Genomic DNA, 18,717 nt, shown 5'->3' on the forward strand with positions numbered 1-18,717 from the left:
CCATCTATATTATGTGATATACATCAGGCGGACCGAGGACACTATGTCATGTTCTATATCGACTGCACATTATTTGTAGGATATTTATATCAGGGTGTTATGTACACTATTTGTACATTTTAATTGTTTTTATGTGTTTTTGCTGTAGTGTTCAATAAAACATTTGTTATTTTTCTATTTTGTTGGTTGTGCGTGCCTGCTTTATAGTCCATTCTGTTCTCTTTGTTTTTTGGTTCTATATCTATATTGGACTTGGCACTGCACCCTACAGTATTTACTCAAGATTATAGCTTTTGGTGCACCCTTTATTAATATATTTGGCTATTTTTTAAAGACTCTGCCTATAACCCCAAACAGGCCATTTGCAGCACCTGCCATGCCCGCATCAGCAGGGGTAGCAAAACAACCAGCCTGACCACCACCAGCATGATCAGGCAAATGCAAGCAAAGCACCCGACTTTGTGGGCAGAACCCCAGGCTCCAGGACCACTGCCTGCTGGTCACACCATTGCTTCTTCCACTGTTTTGCGCAGAAGCCAATCCCCAGTACACCGTGCATGTGAAGATGCCTTTAGCCCTGCACCTGCTGTGGCCCACAGTCAAGCAGCACCATCAGCAAGCGAGTCCACGTCCTTGTCCCAGCACAGCTTTCAGTTGTCTATAACCCTGTCTTTGGAACGCAAGCAAAAATGCAAAGCCAATCGCCCACAGGCCACAGTCCTCAATTCTAATATTTCTCTTCTGCTTGCGCTAGAAATGCTGCCTTTTAGGCTGGTTAAGATGGAAGCTTTCTGCAACCTGATGGTGGCGGCCGTCCCAAGGTACTCGGTCCCCAGACACCACTATTTCTCCCGGTGTGCCATACCGGCATTACACCATCATGTGCCCCACAACATTACCCATGCCCTCAACAATGCTGTTACCAGGAAAGTCCACCTAATCACGAACACGTGGACAAGTGCTTGTGGGCACGGACGGTACATATCAATGATGGCACACTGGGTTAGCATAGTGGAAGTCGGGACCCAGTCGGACCTTGGGATAGAACACATCCTCCCCACGCTGAGGATTGCTGGCCCTATGTCAATCAGGGTTGCCCCCACAGTCTACAGCTCGTGCACCTCCTCCTCCTCCTCTTTATCCTCCATGTCTGAAATCAACACATCAGTCAAAAGCTGGAAGCACTACAGCACTGCCTCAGCCAAGCGGCAACAGGTTGTGCTGAAGCTAATCTGCATAGGTGACAAACCGCACAATGCAGAAGAGTTGTGGACAGTGCTGAAAGAGCAGTCAGATGTTTGGATGACACCACTGAACCTACAGCCAGGCATGGTCATGTGTGAAAATGGCCGTAACCTGTTGGCGGCTCTGAGGCAAGGTGAGCTCATACACGTATCTTGCTTGGCCCATGTGCTTAACCTTGTGGTTCAACGTTTTCTGAAAAGCTACCCGGAGCTGCCTCATCTGCTAGTGAAAGTACGCCATCTTTCTGCCCATTTTAGAAAGTTAGCTACAGCTTCAACCGCCCTTGCCGTTCTATTGCAGCAGTTTCAGCTACCAGCTCACCGACTGTTGTGAGATGTCCCCACGCGCTGGAACGCTACACTGCATATGTTGGAAAGGATTTGTGAGCAGAAGAGGGCCGTTGTTGACTACCAACATCAACAAGGCCGTCAAATTTCAGGTCAGACTCCACACATAAGACCTCAGCAGTGGACATGGATGTCAGACATATGTAACATCCTCCAAAACTTTGAGGACTGTACCAAGATGGTGAGCGGCAATGACGCCATATATAGCATCACCATCCCGCTTCTCAGCATTCTGAAAAACTCTCTGCTCACAATCAAAGAGGATGCATTGCAGGCAGAGCATGAGGACATGGAGCAAAGAAACATACAGGGGGATTACACTCTGCCCAGCCTCATGTCTTCTCAACGTGCATTGGTAGGCAATGAGGAGGAGGAAGAACAGGAGCTACTTTCATGCGCTATAGACAGTACTACAAACACATCTGTATTAGCGTCTGTTCAGTGTGGATGGCCTGAGAAAGATGAGGATGAGGAGGAGGAGGACAGCTTGGTCAGTCATCCTGTTGGTGAGGACACGGAAGTCTTGCCTGTTAGCAGTCTGGTAAGCATGGCTGACTTTATGTTTCGCTCCATTTCACGTGATCCTCGGATTATCAAAATTTTGGGTGACACTCATTACTGGTTGGTGACACTTCTAAACCCATGCCACAAGGAAAACTTTTAATCTCTTCTGCCTGAGGCAGGGAGGTGTACAAAAGTGTTGCAGTACCAGAGAGCCCTTGTAGTGGAATTACTTAGAAAATTCCCATGTGAGAATGCTGGCAGCAGTAAAGTTTGTTGCACAACCAAGGACTCCAAGCGTGAGAGACAGAAGTATAATCCAGCTCAGGCAGGAGAACCATGGTCAAGTTCTGGGACAGTTTTCTCAGACCCTCCCATCGTGGCGGCACACAGGCAAGGGGTGCTGTCACAAGAAGTGCAATGTTTGGGAAGATGGTGAGGGAGTACCTTGCAGATCATACAAACATCCTCCGTGATTCCTCTGTGCCTTTTGTGGGAATATAGCTCAGCAGGGATCTTTGCTTTGGCCCAAGCAGGTGGCTATGGAGTCACAACGGACAATAGCAGGCTAGCGAGTTCCACAAAGATATGTGTCAGGTGTGTTTATTGTACACATTTGCCGTACAATGTTACATATGCCAAACATGAAATAAAATATCTAAAGGCCGTCTGGCCACTAACTAACAACAAGATTCTAACTACAAAATAAACCTACACAACAAGAAAGAAGTTTGTGTAACATAGTAACATAGTAACATAGTAACATAGTTAGTAAGGCCGAAAAAAGACATTTGTCCATCCAGTTCAGCCTATATTCCATCATAATAAATCCCCAGATCTACGTCCTTCTACAGAACCTAATTGTATGATACAATATTTGTCTGCTCCAGGAAGACATCCAGGCCTCTCTTGAACCCCTCAACTGAGTTCGCCATCACCACCTCCTCAGGCAAGCAATTCCAGATTCTCACTGCCCTAACAGTAAAGAATCCTCTTCTATGTTGGTGGAAAAACCTTCTCTCCTCCAGACGCAAAGAATGCCCCCTTGTGCCCGTCACCTTCCTTGGTATAAACAGATCCTCAGCGAGATATTTGTATTGTCCCTTTATATACTTATACATGGTTATTAGATCGCCCCTCAGTCGTCTTTTTTCTAGACTAAATAATCCTAATTTCGCTAATCTATCTGGGTATTGTAGTTCTCCCATCCCCTTTATTAATTTTGTTGCCCTCCTTTGTACTCTCTCTAGTTCCATTATATCCTTCCTGAGCACCGATGCCCAAAACTGGACACAGTACTCCATGTGCGGTCTAACTAGGGATTTGTACAGAGGCAGTATAATGCTCTCATCATGTGTATCCAGACCTTTTTTAATGCACCCCATGATCTGTGGGGTGCATTAAACCTTACTGTGTCAGCTTCCCAGACCAGCAGATGAGAGACTGAGATCCCAGCAGTTCCTGATTATATCAGCTGAAGCAGTCAGGAGTCAAAACTGGATTGCATGTGTGGAAGGGAAGCACCAGTCCTTTCAGGCTGATCACTAAAGAAACCAGGACCGCATTACAGTGAAATAAACAGCTTCACAATCAATACCGTGATACATATGAAATGAAACAGGGAGAAACATATCTGTTTTCTAGTACTTCTCCCCTTGGCACCTCACATACCCCCTTCCTTTGTTCGAGCCCGTAGGGTCAGACACAATGAGCTGCCAAGCAGTGTGTCCTAGACAACGCATCTGCATTCCCGTGCGCTGCGCCTGCCCTGTGCTTAACGAAAAAATTAAAAGGTTGTAATGCCAAGAACCAGCGCGTCACCCTCGCATTGCCCTCTTTTGCCCGGCACATCCATGTTAGGGGTGAATGGTCCATTACTAGCCTAAATTGGCGACCTAGTAAATAATAGCGTAAGGGCCCATTTCACAACCAGGGCTTCCCGCTCAACCACGCTATAGTTCTTTTCTGCCCTGGTAAGCTTTCTGCTCAGATAGCTCACTGGGTGTTCCTCGCCATTCACTTCTTGTGACAAAACTGCACCGAGGCCAACACCAGAGGTGTCCGTTTGGACAATAAACTCCCATTTAAAGTCAGGGGCATCCAACACTGGTTGGTCACAGAGGACCGTTTTCAAATACTGAAAGGCCTTCTCTGCTTCTGTGTTCCACTTTATTGTGATAGATTTCGAGCCCTTGGTAAGATCTGTGAGAGGGGCCGCGATAGTGGCAAAATGTTTGATGAAGCGCCTATAATAACCAACGATCCCTAAAAAGGCTCTGACTTGTTTTTTGCTGACCGGTCGTGGCCAATTCTGAATAGCGTCCACTTTATTGGTCTGTGGCTTTATGACTCCTCACCCTATGCTATATCCCAGTTAGCGAGCCTCTTCCAATCCCAAGGTACATTTCTTAGGATTGGCAGTTAACCCAGCAGTTTTTATCGAATCCAAGACGGCTTGTACTTTTGACAAATGTGTGTCCCAGTCATCACTAAAGACAATGATATCGTCCAAGTATGCGGACGCATACTGGACGTGGGGTTTAAGGACAATATCCATTAGACGTTGGAAGGTGGCTGCAGCACCATGCAACCCAAATGGCATATCACGGTACTGGAACAGTCCCTGGGGCGTTACAAAGGCTGTTTTCTCTTTGGCTGAATCCGTGAGGGGTATCTGCCAATAACCTTTTGTTAAGTCGATAGTGGATATGTACCTGGCCGAACCCAGTCTCTCTATAAGTTCATCAACTCTCGGCATCGGGTAGGCATCAAATTTCGATACCTCATTTAATTTCCGAAAATCATTACAAAATCTAATAGTCCCATCGGGTGTGGGTAACAGCACGATTGGGCTAGCCCAACCACTCCGGGACTCTTCAATGACTCCAAGTTCTAACATTTTCTTGACTTCCTGGGCAATGGCTTGTCTCCGAGCCTCCGGAATTCGATATGGTTTTAGTCGTTCCCGGGCCTGTGGATCAGTAACAATGTCATGTTTAATTAAGTGCGTACAGCCAGGAAGCTCTGAAAAAACCTCTGTGTTTTTCTGTATAAATTCCTTGGTCTCTCGTTTTTGACTTTCGGATAGTGTCTCTGCAATACCAACCTCTGGCAGTGCTACCTGGGGGTCATTTACCACAGATGGTGGTGCCGTACGAGGTCCATCATTAAGGGTGGCTTCTGTCATTAAACTCTCCCTGTCCCGCCAGGCCTTAAGCAAGTTTATGTGGTAGATTTGTTCGGTTTTCCTCTTGTCTGGTTGATATATCTTATAATTCACTTCACCTATTCTCTCCAACACCTCGTATGAGCCCTGCCACTTCGCAAGAAATTTATTTTCTACAGTAGGCACTAATACTAACACCTTGTCTCCGGGTTGAAAGACTCGTGTTTTAGCCACTCGGTTATATATCATGCTTTGGGCCTGTTGCGCACGTTCTAAACATTCTTTAACTATTGGCATGACTGCCTCAATTCTTTTTTGCATAAGCATTACGTGTTCAATTACACTACAATAAGGAGTCACCTCTTGTTCCCAAGTCTCTTTAGCAATATCTAACAGGCCTCTAGGACATCGCCCGTAAACTAACTCAAAAGGCAAAAGCCTGTGGAGGATTGGGGTACTTCCCGAATAGCGAACAGGAGATATGGTAGGAGAGCATCCCAATCCCTCCCGTCCTTATCTACCACCCTTTTCAACATTCCCTTCAGGGTTTTATTAAATCGCTCCACCAATCCGTCAGTCTGAGGGTGATATACTGAAGTACGCAAGTGGGAGATTTTTAGTAGCTTACATAAGTCCTTAAGTATTCGAGACATAAAGGGGGTTCCCTGATCCGTTAGTATTTCTTTCGGAATGCCGCTGCGAGAAAACATATTAACAAGTTCCTTTGAAATTGCTTTCGCATTGGCATTCCGCAGAGGCACTGCTTCAGGGTAACGAGTGGCATAATCTAGTACTACCAAAATGTACTGATGACCCCTGGCAGATTTAACTAATGGACCAACTATATCCATTGCTATCCTCGCAAAGGGCACCTCTATTATTGGTAAGGGCACAAGGGGGCTTCTAAAATGTGACATAGGTGTGGTCAATTGACATGTAGGACAGGACTGACAATACCGGGTCACGTCCCCCCTAGACCCGGCCAAAAGAAACGTTGCAGAATATGGTGTTTTGTTTTTTCTCCGGCCTGGTGTCCCCCCAAGGGATGTTTATGTGCCAGTTCCTAAACTACCTGGCGAAAGGACTTGGGCACCACTAGTTGCTCTACCACCACCCCTCGCACTTTGTCTATGTGATGCAACATACCCTGTTGCACCGCTACATGTGGGAACTCATTTTGAGCCCCTGGGTACAATGGTCTTCCATCAGAGACCTTTACATTTTCCCATGCCCTTGCCAGAGTAGGGTCCTGGTGCTGAGCGGTCCCGAACTTACCAGGGCCACCTCAAGACCTGGCATTTCTATAGCCTCCTAGTTCACTTGTGTCGCCTGTATATATAGCCAGAGGTGAGTCTACAGATTCTGGAGTTTCCTCTGAGATGGACCCCCCCTCTTGCTGCAATGGCTCAGGGTTTAGCCCCACGGCACCCTCCTCAACTAGAGTGTTCATGCCATTTTTAAGGCTCCACAAGTCCCAAAATAAGGGAAAGTCTCTTCCCAATATTACATCATGTCCCATAGACTTTAGGACTGCCGCTTGATGTCTTTTGGTTCCTACTGGCGTGGCAAGGGTGACCCAGGCAGTGGGGTAGTTTTTTATATTGCCATGGATGCAACTAATGCCCACGGTTGAGTTCGTTAGGACTCTACGGTCCACCAAACTGGCATGTACCAGAGTTACTTGACTGCCGGAATCCAAGATGGCATTCACACTATGGCCGTCGACCTCGAGGCAACACACCTGTCGTTCATTTCCTGTGAGGACCTCTGCAACACAGACCAATTGTACATATAACGAAAGGCGTTTCATAGGGTTACAGTCCATTGGCTCAGTAGTGATTAGGCAGTTAGCTGCTACATGGCCAAGCCCGCGACATCGCCAACATTGTATAGGTCCTTGCTTCCTCACCGGAGACGCCTGATAGGGTCTGCTGAATTGCTGTGAGACTGTACCGCCTCCATAGTCCTTTGTGGGTCTGCTACCCTTTATTGCAACGTTCTCTTCTTTTGAAGATGAAGTAGGTTTCGCAGTATTTTCTGGCGATTTCTTGGGAGCCCAGCGAGGTGATAATGTCCCTTGGAGTAGGCTTTCGGAAGCATTGTAGCGTTCGACCATATTCACCAACTGGTCGGCTGTAGATGGGTCACCCTGTCCAACCCACCTCTGTATCTTAGCGGGTAAGGACCGCAGGTACTTGTCTAGAACAACACGTTCTACCATCTTTGCGGATGTCAAAACCTCTGGTTGCAGCCATTTTTTTACTAGATGGATACGATCATGCATTTGTGAGCGGGCTGGCTGATGTTCCACAAAAGTCCATAAATGTACTCTCTGTGCTCGAACATATATGTTTACTCCCAGCCTTGCCAGGATTTCGCCTTTTAATTTGGTATAGTCCATAGCATCCACTCCACTTAGATCGTAATAGGCCTTTTGTGGGTCCCCGCTCAAAAATGGCGCAACCACTTCAGCCCACCTGTCCACCGGTAAATGCTCACGTTCTGCAATACGTTCAAATACGGTGACATACTGTTAGGGTTGGCGGAACGCACCAAATATATTATTTATTAAATGGAATTGGTGTGTTCGCAACCCGGGATCCACCGTGCAGGAAAGTACCTGCTGCTAAATAATGGCGGCTCTATATGGCGGTATATACAGTGGGGCAAAAAAGTATTTAGTCAGTCAGCAATAGTGCAAGTTCCACCACTTAAAAAGATGAGAGGCGTCTGTAATTTACATCATAGGTAGACCTCAACTATGGGAGACAAACTGAGAAAAAAAAATCCAGAAAATCACATTGTCTGTTTTTTTAACATTTTTTTTGCATTTTATGGTGGAAAATAAGTATCTGGTCAGAAACAAACAATCAAGATTTCTGGCTCTCACAGACCTGTAACTTCTTCTTTAAGAGTCTCCTCTTTCCTCCACTCATTACCTGTAGTAATGGCACCTGTTTAAACTTGTTATCAGTATAAAAAGATACCTGTGCACACCCTCAAACAGTCTGACTCCAAACTCCACTATGGTGAAGACCAAAGAGCTGCCAAAGGACACCAGAAACAAAATTGTAGCCCTGCACCAGGCTGGGAAGACTGAATCTGCAATAGCCAACCAGCTTGGAGTGAAGAAATCAACAGTGGGAGCAATAATTAGAAAATGGAAGACATACAAGACCACTGATAATCTCCCTCGATCTGGGGCTCCACGCAAAATCCCAACCCGTGGGGTCAGAATGATCACAAGAAGAGTGAGCAAAAATCCCAGAACCACGCGGGGGGACCTAGTGAATGAACTGCAGAGAGCTGGGACCAATGTAACAAGGCCTACCATAAGTAACACACTACGCCACCATGGACTCAGATCCTGCAGTGCCAGACGTGTCCCACTGCTTAAGCCAGTACATGTCCGGGCCAGTCTGAAGTTTGCTAGAGAGCATTTGGATGATCCAGAGGAGTTTTGGGAGAATGTCCTATGGTCTGATGAAACCAAACTAGAACTGTTTGGTAGAAACACAACTTGTCGTGTTTGGAGGAAAAAGAATACTGAGTTGCATCCATCAAACACCATACCTACTGTAAAGCATGGTGGTGAAAACATCATGCTTTGGGGCTGTTTCTCTGCGAAGGGGCCAGGATGACTGATCCGGGTACATGAAAGAATGAATGGGGCCATGTATCGTGAGATTTTGAGTGCAAACCTCCTTCCATCAGCAAGGGCATTGAAGATGAAACGTGGCTGGGTCTTTCAACATGACAATGATCCAAAGCACACCACCAGGGCAACGAAGGAGTGGCTTCGTAAGAAGCATTTCAAGGTCCTGGAGTGGCCTAGCCAGTCTCCAGATCTCAACCCTATAGAAAACCTTTGGAGGGAGTTGAAAGTCCGTGTTGCCAAGCGAAAAGCCAAAACCATCAGTGCTCTAGAGGAGATCTGCATGGAGGAATGGGCCAACATACCAACAACAGTGTGTGGCAACCTTGTGAAGACTTACAGAAAACGTTTGACCTCTGTCATTGCCAACAAAGGATATATTACAAAGTATTGAGATGAAATTTTGTTTCTGACCAAATACTTATTTTCCACCATAATATGCAAATAAAATGCTAAAAAAAACAGACAATGTGATTTTCTGGATTTTTTTTCTCAGTTTGTCTCCCATAGTTGAGGTCTACCTATGATGTAAATTACAGACGCCTCTCATCTTTTTAAGTGGTGGAGCTTGCACTATTGCTGACTGACTAAATACTTTTTTGCCCCACTGTACCAACTCTGTTAGCTTCACAGAGTAACCGCGAGATGAAAGCACTGTGCCCTGTTAGACTTTCACAGAGGCACAGGCCAACTACCCAGATGTGAGCAGTGAGTGGTCATGCATGCATACAAAACTCCTCGCCGGAGGTGCCAGCATTCTATGGGCTTATTTCAGCCGGGTCCCTGAACACATTCAAACACATGACCACATTGGCGCAAAGCATATAGCATAAGACGATACTAGCGCATGGCCGTGCGGCCATGCAAGACTTAAATAGCTGCAGCACATCTAGGACCTGTGAAAGAAGGACCAATGGAATTGCTGCAGCACCTGAGCACGTGACCCCAGACCTCCACTGAGAGATCCTGCCCTGGGCATGCTCAGTGTGCAAAGCAGAACTAGTCCTAGTACCTGCAGGACCTTCCGTGAGAAGGACCAATGGGAGTCGCTGCAGTACCTGAGCATGTGACCCTAGACTCCACTGAGAGATCTTGCCCTGGGCATGCTCAGTGTGTGTAAATAAGGACTTAGTCCCAGAGAAGCCTGCTCGACGCAGATCAGTGCAGGGTACAATAGGAGAGCCAGAAAAGGCAGTAGTAACCCTATGCACAGAATCAGCCTCAGCGAGATGCTGGGAGCGACGTCTCCGCTCAGCAGTCCCCACTGCGGCCGATGCAGAATGGGAGACCGCAGCAGACACGGATCGAGATTCCCCCTGTGCAGCAGAGGAAACTCGACTCCTAACATTATCCCCCCTCCTAGGGGCCCCCCTCCTTGAGCCTCACTACGCTCAAAAGCTGCAATAAGCAGCGGAGCCCGAATGTGCTCCACAGGCTCCCAGGTTCTATCCTCTGGGCCATGACCCTTCCAGTCCACCAGATAAAATTTCTTGCCACGTACCACCTTGCACCCCACAATAGCATTCACCTCAAACTCATCCGTGGATGAACCCGATGTCCCAGCAGATGATTCAGAAAACCGGGACAAATGAACGGGCTTTAAGAGGGAAACGTGAAAAGTATCGGTGATACCAAGGCGTGGAGGAATAGCCAAACGGTAGACCACAGGGTTGACCTGTTCCAGAACCTTAAACGGGCCAATGTAGCGAGGAGCAAACTTAGTGGACTCAACTCGCAGCCTGATGTTACGGGCGGAGAGCCACACTAAGTCGCCAGGAGCAAAGATCGGAGCGGGGCGCTGGTGTGTATCAGCCGAAACCCTCATTCTCTCCTTGGAGGCCCGGATGGCATCCTGTGTACGGTCCCAGATGTCACGTGCCTCCACCGCCCAGTCTGCAACCCTAGAATCGGTGGATGACACGGGCATGGGCACAGGGACACGCGGATGCTGGCCGTAATTAAGGAGAAAAGGAGTCTGACCAGTGGAATCGGCTACGGCGTTGTTCAAGGCAAATTCCGCCCAAGGTAGCAAAGATGCCCAGTCATCCTGCCTAGCAGAGACGAAATGTCGCCAATATGTCACCAGAGTCTGGTTGGTTCTCTCCACCAACCCATTCGTCTCGGGATGGTATGCAGAGGAGAGGTTCAACTCTATGCTGAGTTAACGGCAGAGCTCTCTCCAAAACCGAGACGCGAACTGGGGACCCTGATCGATGACAATTTTATCAGGCATACCATGTAATCGGAAAATGTGTTTAATGAACAACACCGCCAAGGCCTGTGCAGAAGGTAACCGTGGAAGCGGCACCAAATGCACCATCTTAGAGAAATGGTCGGTGACACTGACAACCCAAATAATGGAGCAGCCACGCGACTTGGGTAAGCCCACCACAAAGTCCATCCCGACCATCTCCCAGGGCCTGTCTGCCACCGGTAGAGGGTAAAGCAACCCAGCAGGCCGTTGCCAAGGAGACCGAATCTGGGCGCAAGAAATGCATGCCTGAATATAGTCCCTGACATCTCGGGCCATATGCGGCCACCAGTATGTTCTCGCCAGAAGCTCAGTTGTCCTCTTGGTCCCAAAATGCCCACCCACTCTGGAGAAGTGAGCCCAAGAGAGAACCTCCGGTCGCAAATTTGCTGGCACAAAAGTCTTGCCCGGGGGCACAGACTCTAGCGAAACCGGAGCTACAGTTCTCAGGCTCTCAGAAGGGACAATAAGCCGAGGCTCCTCCTCCTCCTCCTCAGATGACACTACGGAGCGGGAGAGAGCATCGGCACGAACGTTCTTCTCCCCGGAAAGAAAATGGAAAGTAAAATGGAACCGGGAGAAGAACAGGGACCATCTAGCCTGGCGAGAGTTCAGCCGCTGGGCCGTCTGTATATACACCAAGTTCTTGTGGTCAGTGAAGACTTGGAAGGGAAAACGAGCTCCCTCCAAGAGGTGTCTCCACTCTGAAAAAGCCAACTTCATGGCTAGCAACTCCCTGTCCCCGATGGAATAATTCCTCTCCGCTGGTGTGAAGGTCTTGGAGAAGAAGAAGCAAGGATGCTTCCGACCTTGAGCATCCTTTTGGAAAAGGACTGCTCCAGCACCAACGGATGAGGCATCCACCTCCAAGATAAATGGTTTATCTACATCGGGGCAATGTAGGATGGGAGTGCTAGCGAAGTCTGACTTAATCGAGAGAAAGGCTTTGGAGACCTCCTCTGACCACAACTTGGGATTTGCTCCCTTCTTGGTGAGGGCAACCAGGGGAGCTACCAAAGTTGAGAAGTGTGGAATGAACTGGCGATAATAATTAATGAACCCCATAAAGCGCTGCACCGCTTTGAGAATGGGGTTCCTGCCAGTCCATTACAGCCTGTAGCTTGGCAGGATCCATAGCCAAACCCTGGGCAGAGATGATATAACCAAGGAAAGGCAAGGACTCCTGCTCAAACACACACTTCTCCAACTTGGCGTAGAGGGAGTTTGCCCATAAGAGGTCGAAAACTTTGTGAACATCTCTCCGATGGGAGTCAATATCTGGAAAGTAGATGAGAATATCATCCAGATAGACTACGACCGAGGTGGTGAGCATATCTCGGAAGATGTCATTCACAAAGTCTTGGAAAACGGCTGGGGCATTACAGAGCCCGAAGGGCATCACCAGATATTCATAGTGCCCATCCCTGGTGTTAAAAGCCGTCTTCCATTCATCCCCCTCACGGATGCGAATCAGGTTGTAAGCACCCCGCAGATCTAACTTTGTAAATACCCTTGCTTCCCGTAGTCTATCAAAAAGCTCAGATATCAGGGGTAATAGGTACTTGTTCTTAACGGTGATGGCGTTAAGACTTTTGTAGTCTATGCTTGGACGTAAGTCTCCAGTCTTCTTCTGTACGAAGAAGAACCCAGCCCCTGCCGGTGACACTGACTTCCTAATGAATCCTCTTGCCAGATTCTCTTGGATGTACTGAGAAATTGCCTCCGTCTCCGGGAGAGATAACGGATAGACTTGACCCCGGGGAGGCTCAGCACCAGGCAAGAGGTCAATATGACAGTCAAAGGGGCGGTGAGGCGGAAGGGTCTCCTGTTGTGAATTCTGTGGCTGAGTTCACTTCTGTGGTCACAAGTGGTATTGCAGTCTCTGGGCTTCCTCCCTCAGGTGTTTAGGTGAGCTCGTTGGCTGCCTTGCTATTTAGCTCCACCTGAGTCTGTCTTCCTTGCTCCTTGTCAATGTTCCAGTGTTGGATCTGAGCTACTGCATCTTTCCTTGGGCCTGCTGCTCTGCTAGATAAGTGCTTCTAGTTTGTTTTCTGTTTTTTTCTGTCCAGCTTGCTATTGTTTTTTGCTGGAAGCTCTGAGAAGCAGAGGGGTGCACCGCCGTGCTGTTAGTTCGGCACGGTGGGTCTTTTTGCCCCTTTGCGTGGTTTTCGTTTTAGGGTTTTTTGTAGACTGCATAGTTCTCTTTGCTATCCTCGCTCTGTCTAGAATATCGGGCCTCACTTTGCTGAATCTATTTCATTCCTACGTTTGTCTTTTCATCTTGCTAACAGTCATTATATGTGGGGGGCTGCCTATTCCTTTGGGGTATTTCTCTGAGGTAAGTCAGGCTTGTATTTCTATCTTCAGGCTAGTCAGCTCCTCAGGCAGTGCCGAGTTGCATAGGTAGTTGTTAGGCGCAATCCACTGCTGCTTATAGTTGTGTGAGGATAGATCAGGTACTGCAGTCTACAGAGATTCCACGTCTCAGAGCTCGTCCTATTGTTTTTGGTTATTGCCAGATCTCTGTATGTGCGCTGATTACTGCACGCTGTGTTGCCTGATTGCCAGCCATAACAGTACAAGGAGCCACACCAATGATTCCCAATAGAGGGAAAAAAGAAATCCTGACATCATTTTTTTTTCTTAGCTCTGTCTTCAGTCTTTTTTTTCCCCTAGACATTAGAGTGCTTCAGGACACAGCTGTGGACATGGATATTCAGGCTCTGTGCTCCTCAATGGATAATCTCGTTGTAAATGTACAAAAGATTCAAGATACTATTGATCAGAAATCGATGCTAGAACCAAGAATTCCGATTCCTGATTTGTTTTTTGGTGACAGAACTAAGTTCCTGAGCTTCAGAAATAATTGTAAGCTATTTTTGGCCTTGAAACCTCATTCTTCTGGTAATCCTATTCAACAGGTTTTGATTATTATTTCTTTTTTGCGCGGCGACCCACAGGACTGGGCGTTTTCTCTTGCACCAGGAGATTCTGCATTGAGTAATGTTGATGCATTTTTCCTGGCGCTCGGATTGCTTTACGATGAGCCTAATTCAGTGGATCAGGCTGAGAAAAATCTGCTGGCTTTATGCCAGGGTCAGGATGATGTAGAAGTATATTGTCAGAAATTTAGGAAATGGTCAGTACTCACTCTGTGGAATGAATCTGCACTAGCGGCTTTGTTCAGAAAGGGTCTCTCTGAAGCTCTTAAGGATGTAATGGTGGGATTTCCTATGCCTGCTGGTTTGAATGAGTCTATGTCCTTGGCCATTCAGATCGGTCGTCGCTTGCGCGAGCGTAAATCTGTGCACCATCTGGCGGTACTGCCTGAGAGTAAACCTGAGCCTATGCAGTGCGACAGGACTATGACTAAAGTAGAACGGCAAGAACACAGACGTCTGAACAGACTGTGTTTCTATTGTGGTGATTCTACTCATGCTATTTCTAATTGTCCTAAACGCACTAGGCGGTTCGATAGCTCTGCCGTTATTGGTACTGTACAGTCCAAATTCCTTTTGTCCATTACCTTAATGTGCTCTTTGTCATCGTATTCTGTCATGGCGTTTGTGGATTCAGGCGCTGCCCTGAATCTGATGGATTTGGATTATGCTAAACGTTGTGGATTTTTCTTGGAGCCTTTGCGGTGTCCTATTCCGTTGAGAGGAATTGATGCTACACCTTTGGCCAAGAATAAGCCTCAGTACTGGGCCCAGCTGACCATGTGCATGGCTCCTGCACATCAGGAAGTTATTCGCTTTCTGGTACTGCATAATTTGCATGATGTGGTCGTGTTGGGGTTGCCATGGCTACAAACCCATAATCCAGTATTGGATTGGAACTCTATGTCGGTAACCAGCTGGGGTTGTCAGGGAGTACATGGTGATGTTCCATTTTTGTCTATTTCGTCATCCATTCCTTCTGACATCCCAGAGTTCTTGTCGGACTTTCAGGATGTATTTGAAGAGTCCAAGTCTGATGCCCTACCTCCGCATAGGAATTGTGATTGTGCTATCGATTTGATTCCTGGTAGTAAATTCCCTAAGGGTCGTTTATTTAATTTGTCCGTACCTGAACACACCGCTATGCGCAGTTATGTGAAGGAGTCCCTGGAGAAGGGACATATTCGCCCATCGTCGTCACCATTGGGAGCAGGGTTCTTTTTTGTAGCCAAGAAGGATGGTTCGCTAAGACCGTGTATTGATTACCGCCTTCTTAATAAGATCACTGTTAAGTTTCAGTATCCCTTGCCATTGATTTCTGACTTGTTTGCTCGGATTAAGGGGGCTAGTTGGTTTACTAAGATTGATCTTCGTGGTGCGTATAATCTGGTGAGAATCAGGCAGGGAGATGAATGGAAAACGGCATTTAATACGCCCGAGGGTCATTTTGAGTATCTGGTGATGCCGTTCGGACTTGCCAATGCTCCATCTGTTTTTCAGTCTTTTATGCATGACATTTTCCGTGAGTATCTGGATAAATTCTTGATTGTTTACTTGGATGACATTTTGATCTTCTCAGATGATTGGGAGTCTCATGTGAAGCAAGTCAGAATGGTTTTCCAGGTACTGCGTGCTAATTCCTTGTTCGTGAAGGGATCAAAGTGTCTCTTCGGTGTGCAGAAAGTTTCATTTTTGGGGTTCATCTTTTCCCCTTCTACTATCGAGATGGATCCGGTTAAGGTTCAGGCCATCCAGGATTGGACTCAGCCGACATCTCTAAAAAGTCTGCAGAAATTCCTGGGCTTTGCTAATTTTTATCGTCGCTTCATCTGTAATTTTTCTAGCATTGCCAGACCATTGACCGATTTGACCAAGAAGGGTGCTGATTTGGTTAATTGGTCTTCTGCTGCCGTAGAAGCTTTTCAGGAGTTGAAGCGTCGTTTTTGCTGTGCCCCTGTGTTGTGTCAACCTGATGTTTCTCTTCCGTTCCAGGTCGAGGTTGATGCTTCTGAGATTGGTGCAGGGGCGGTTTTGTCACAGAGAGGTTCTGGTTGCTCAGTGTTCAAACCATGTGCTTTCTTTTCCAGGAAATTTTCTGCTGCTGAGCGTAATTATGATGTGGGCAACCGAGAGTTGCTGGCCATGAAGTGGGCATTCGAGGAGTGGCGTCATTGGCTTGAGGGTGCTAAGCATCGCGTGGTGGTATTGACTGATCATAAGAACTTGACTTATCTCGAGTCTGCCAAGCGCTTGAATCCTAGACAGGCCCGTTGGTCGTTATTTTTTGCTCGTTTTGATTTTGTGATTTCATACCTTCCGGGCTCTAAAAATGTGAAGGCGGATGCTCTGTCTAGGAGTTTTTTGCCCGACTCTCCGGGGTTATCTGAGCCGGCGAGTATCCTCAAGGAAGGAGTCATTGTGTCTGCCATCTCCCCTGATTTGCGGAGAGTGTTGCAGAAATTTCAGGCTAATAAACCTGATCGTTGTCCGGCCGAGAAACTGTTCGTCCCTGATAGGTGGACTAGTAAAGTTATCTCTGAACTTCATTGTTCGGTGCTGGCCGGTCATCCAGGAATCTTTGGTACCAGGGAGTTGGTTGCTAGATCCTTCTGGTGGCCATCTCTGTCACGGGATGTGCGTGCTTTTGTGCAGTCCTGTGGAATTTGTGCTAGGGCTAAGCCCTGCTGTTCACGTGCCAGTGGGTTGCTTTTGCCCTTGCCGGTCCCGAAGAGGCCTTGGACACATATTTCGATGGATTTCATTTCTGACCTTCCCGTTTCTCAAAAAATGTCGGTCATTTGGGTGGTCTGTGATCGCTTTTCTAAAATGGTCCATCTGGTGCCCTTGGTTAAATTGCCTTCCTCCTCTGATTTGGTGCCTTTGTTCTTCCAGCATGTGGTTCGTTTACATGGCATTCCTGAGAATATTGTTTCTGACAGAGGTTCCCAGTTTGTCTCGAGGTTCTGGCGAGCCTTTTGTGGTAGGATGGGCATTGACCTATCTTTCTCCTCGGCCTTCCATCCTCAGACTAATGGCCAGACCGAACGAACCAATCAGACCTTGGAAACATATCTGAGATGTTTTGTTTCCGCTGACCAGGATGATTGGGTGTCATTTTTGCCGTTGGCTGAGTTCGCCCTTAATAATCGGGCCAGCTCGGCTACCTTGGTCTCTCCATTTTTCTGCAATTCTGGGTTCCATCCTCGTTTCTCTTCAGGACAGGTTGAGTCTTCGGACTGTCCTGGTGTGGATTCTGTGGTGGACAGGTTGCAGCAGATCTGGACTCAGGTAGTGGACAATTTGACCTTGTCCCAGGAGAAGGCTCAGCTTTTCGCTAATCGCAGACGCCGTGTGGGACCCCGACTTCGTGTTGGGGATTTGGTTTGGTTATCTTCTCGTCATATTCCTATGAAGGTTTCCTCTCCTAAATTTAAACCTCGTTTTATTGGTCCGTATAGGATTTCTGAGATTCTCAATCCGGTGTCTTTTCGTCTGACCCTCCCAGACTCCTTTTCCATACATAATGTATTCCATAGGTCGTTGTTGAGGAGATACGTGGCACCTATGGTTCCATCTGTGGAGCCTCCTGCCCCTGTTTTGGTGGAGGGGGAATTGGAGTATATTGTGGAGAAGATTTTGGATTCTCGTGTCTCTAGACGGAAACTCCAGTATCTGGTCAAATGGAAGGGTTATGCTCAGGAAGATAATTCCTGGGTTTTTGCCTCTGATGTCCATGCCCCAGATCTTGTTCGTGCCTTTCATGTGGCTCATCCTGGTCGGCCTGGGGGTTCTGGTGAGGGTTCGGTGACCCCTCCTCAAGGGGGGGGTACTGTTGTGAATTCTGTGGCTGAGTTCACTTCTGTGGTCACAAGTGGTATTGCAGTCTCTGGGCTTCCTCCCTCAGGTGTTTTGGTGAGCTCGTTGGCTGCCTTGCTATTTAGCTCCACCTGAGTCTGTCTTCCTTGCTCCTTGTCAATGTTCCAGTGTTGGATCTGAGCTACTGCATCTTTCCTTGGGCCTGCTGCTCTGCTAGATAAGTGCTTCTAGTTTGTTTTCTGTTTTTTTCTGTCCAGCTTGCTATTGTTTTTTGCTGGAAGCTCTGAGAAGCAGAGGGGTGCACCGCCGTGCTGTTAGTTCGGCACGGTGGGTCTTTTTGCCCCTTTGCGTGGTTTTCGTTTTAGGGTTTTTTGTAGACTGCATAGTTCTCTTTGCTATCCTCGCTCTGTCTAGAATATCGGGCCTCACTTTGCTGAATCTATTTCATTCCTACGTTTGTCTTTTCATCTTGCTAATAGTCATTATATGTGGGGGGCTGCCTATTCCTTTGGGGTATTTCTCTGAGGTAAGTCAGGCTTGTATTTCTATCTTCAGGCTAGTCAGCTCCTCAGGCAGTGCCGAGTTGCATAGGTAGTTGTTAGGCGCAATCCACTGCTGCTTATAGTTGTGTGAGGATAGATCAGGTACTGCAGTCTACAGAGATTCCACGTCTCAGAGCTCGTCCTATTGTTTTTGGTTATTGCCAGATCTCTGTATGTGCGCTGATTACTGCACGCTGTGTTGCCTGATTGCCAGCCATAACAGTCTCCGCAGACCTTTTGGAGAACACGTCTGCA

The 18,717-nt window shown here is 47.4% G+C and overlaps 2 protein-coding genes across 5 annotated transcripts in view; both read right to left on the reverse strand.

Annotated features, from left to right (window-relative positions):
• LOC138638752 (cytochrome P450 2K4-like) overlaps positions 1 to 18,717 on the reverse strand; it is a 179,734-nt gene that overhangs the window by 90,582 nt on the left and 70,435 nt on the right. The gene's annotated exons all lie outside the window — the stretch shown is intronic.
• LOC138638753 (cytochrome P450 2K4-like) overlaps positions 1 to 18,717 on the reverse strand; it is a 114,553-nt gene that overhangs the window by 29,365 nt on the left and 66,471 nt on the right. The window lies entirely within an intron of this gene.

This window comes from Ranitomeya imitator, chromosome 5 (genome assembly GCF_032444005.1).
Source record: "Ranitomeya imitator isolate aRanImi1 chromosome 5, aRanImi1.pri, whole genome shotgun sequence".
NCBI lineage: Eukaryota > Metazoa > Chordata > Amphibia > Anura > Dendrobatidae > Ranitomeya > Ranitomeya imitator.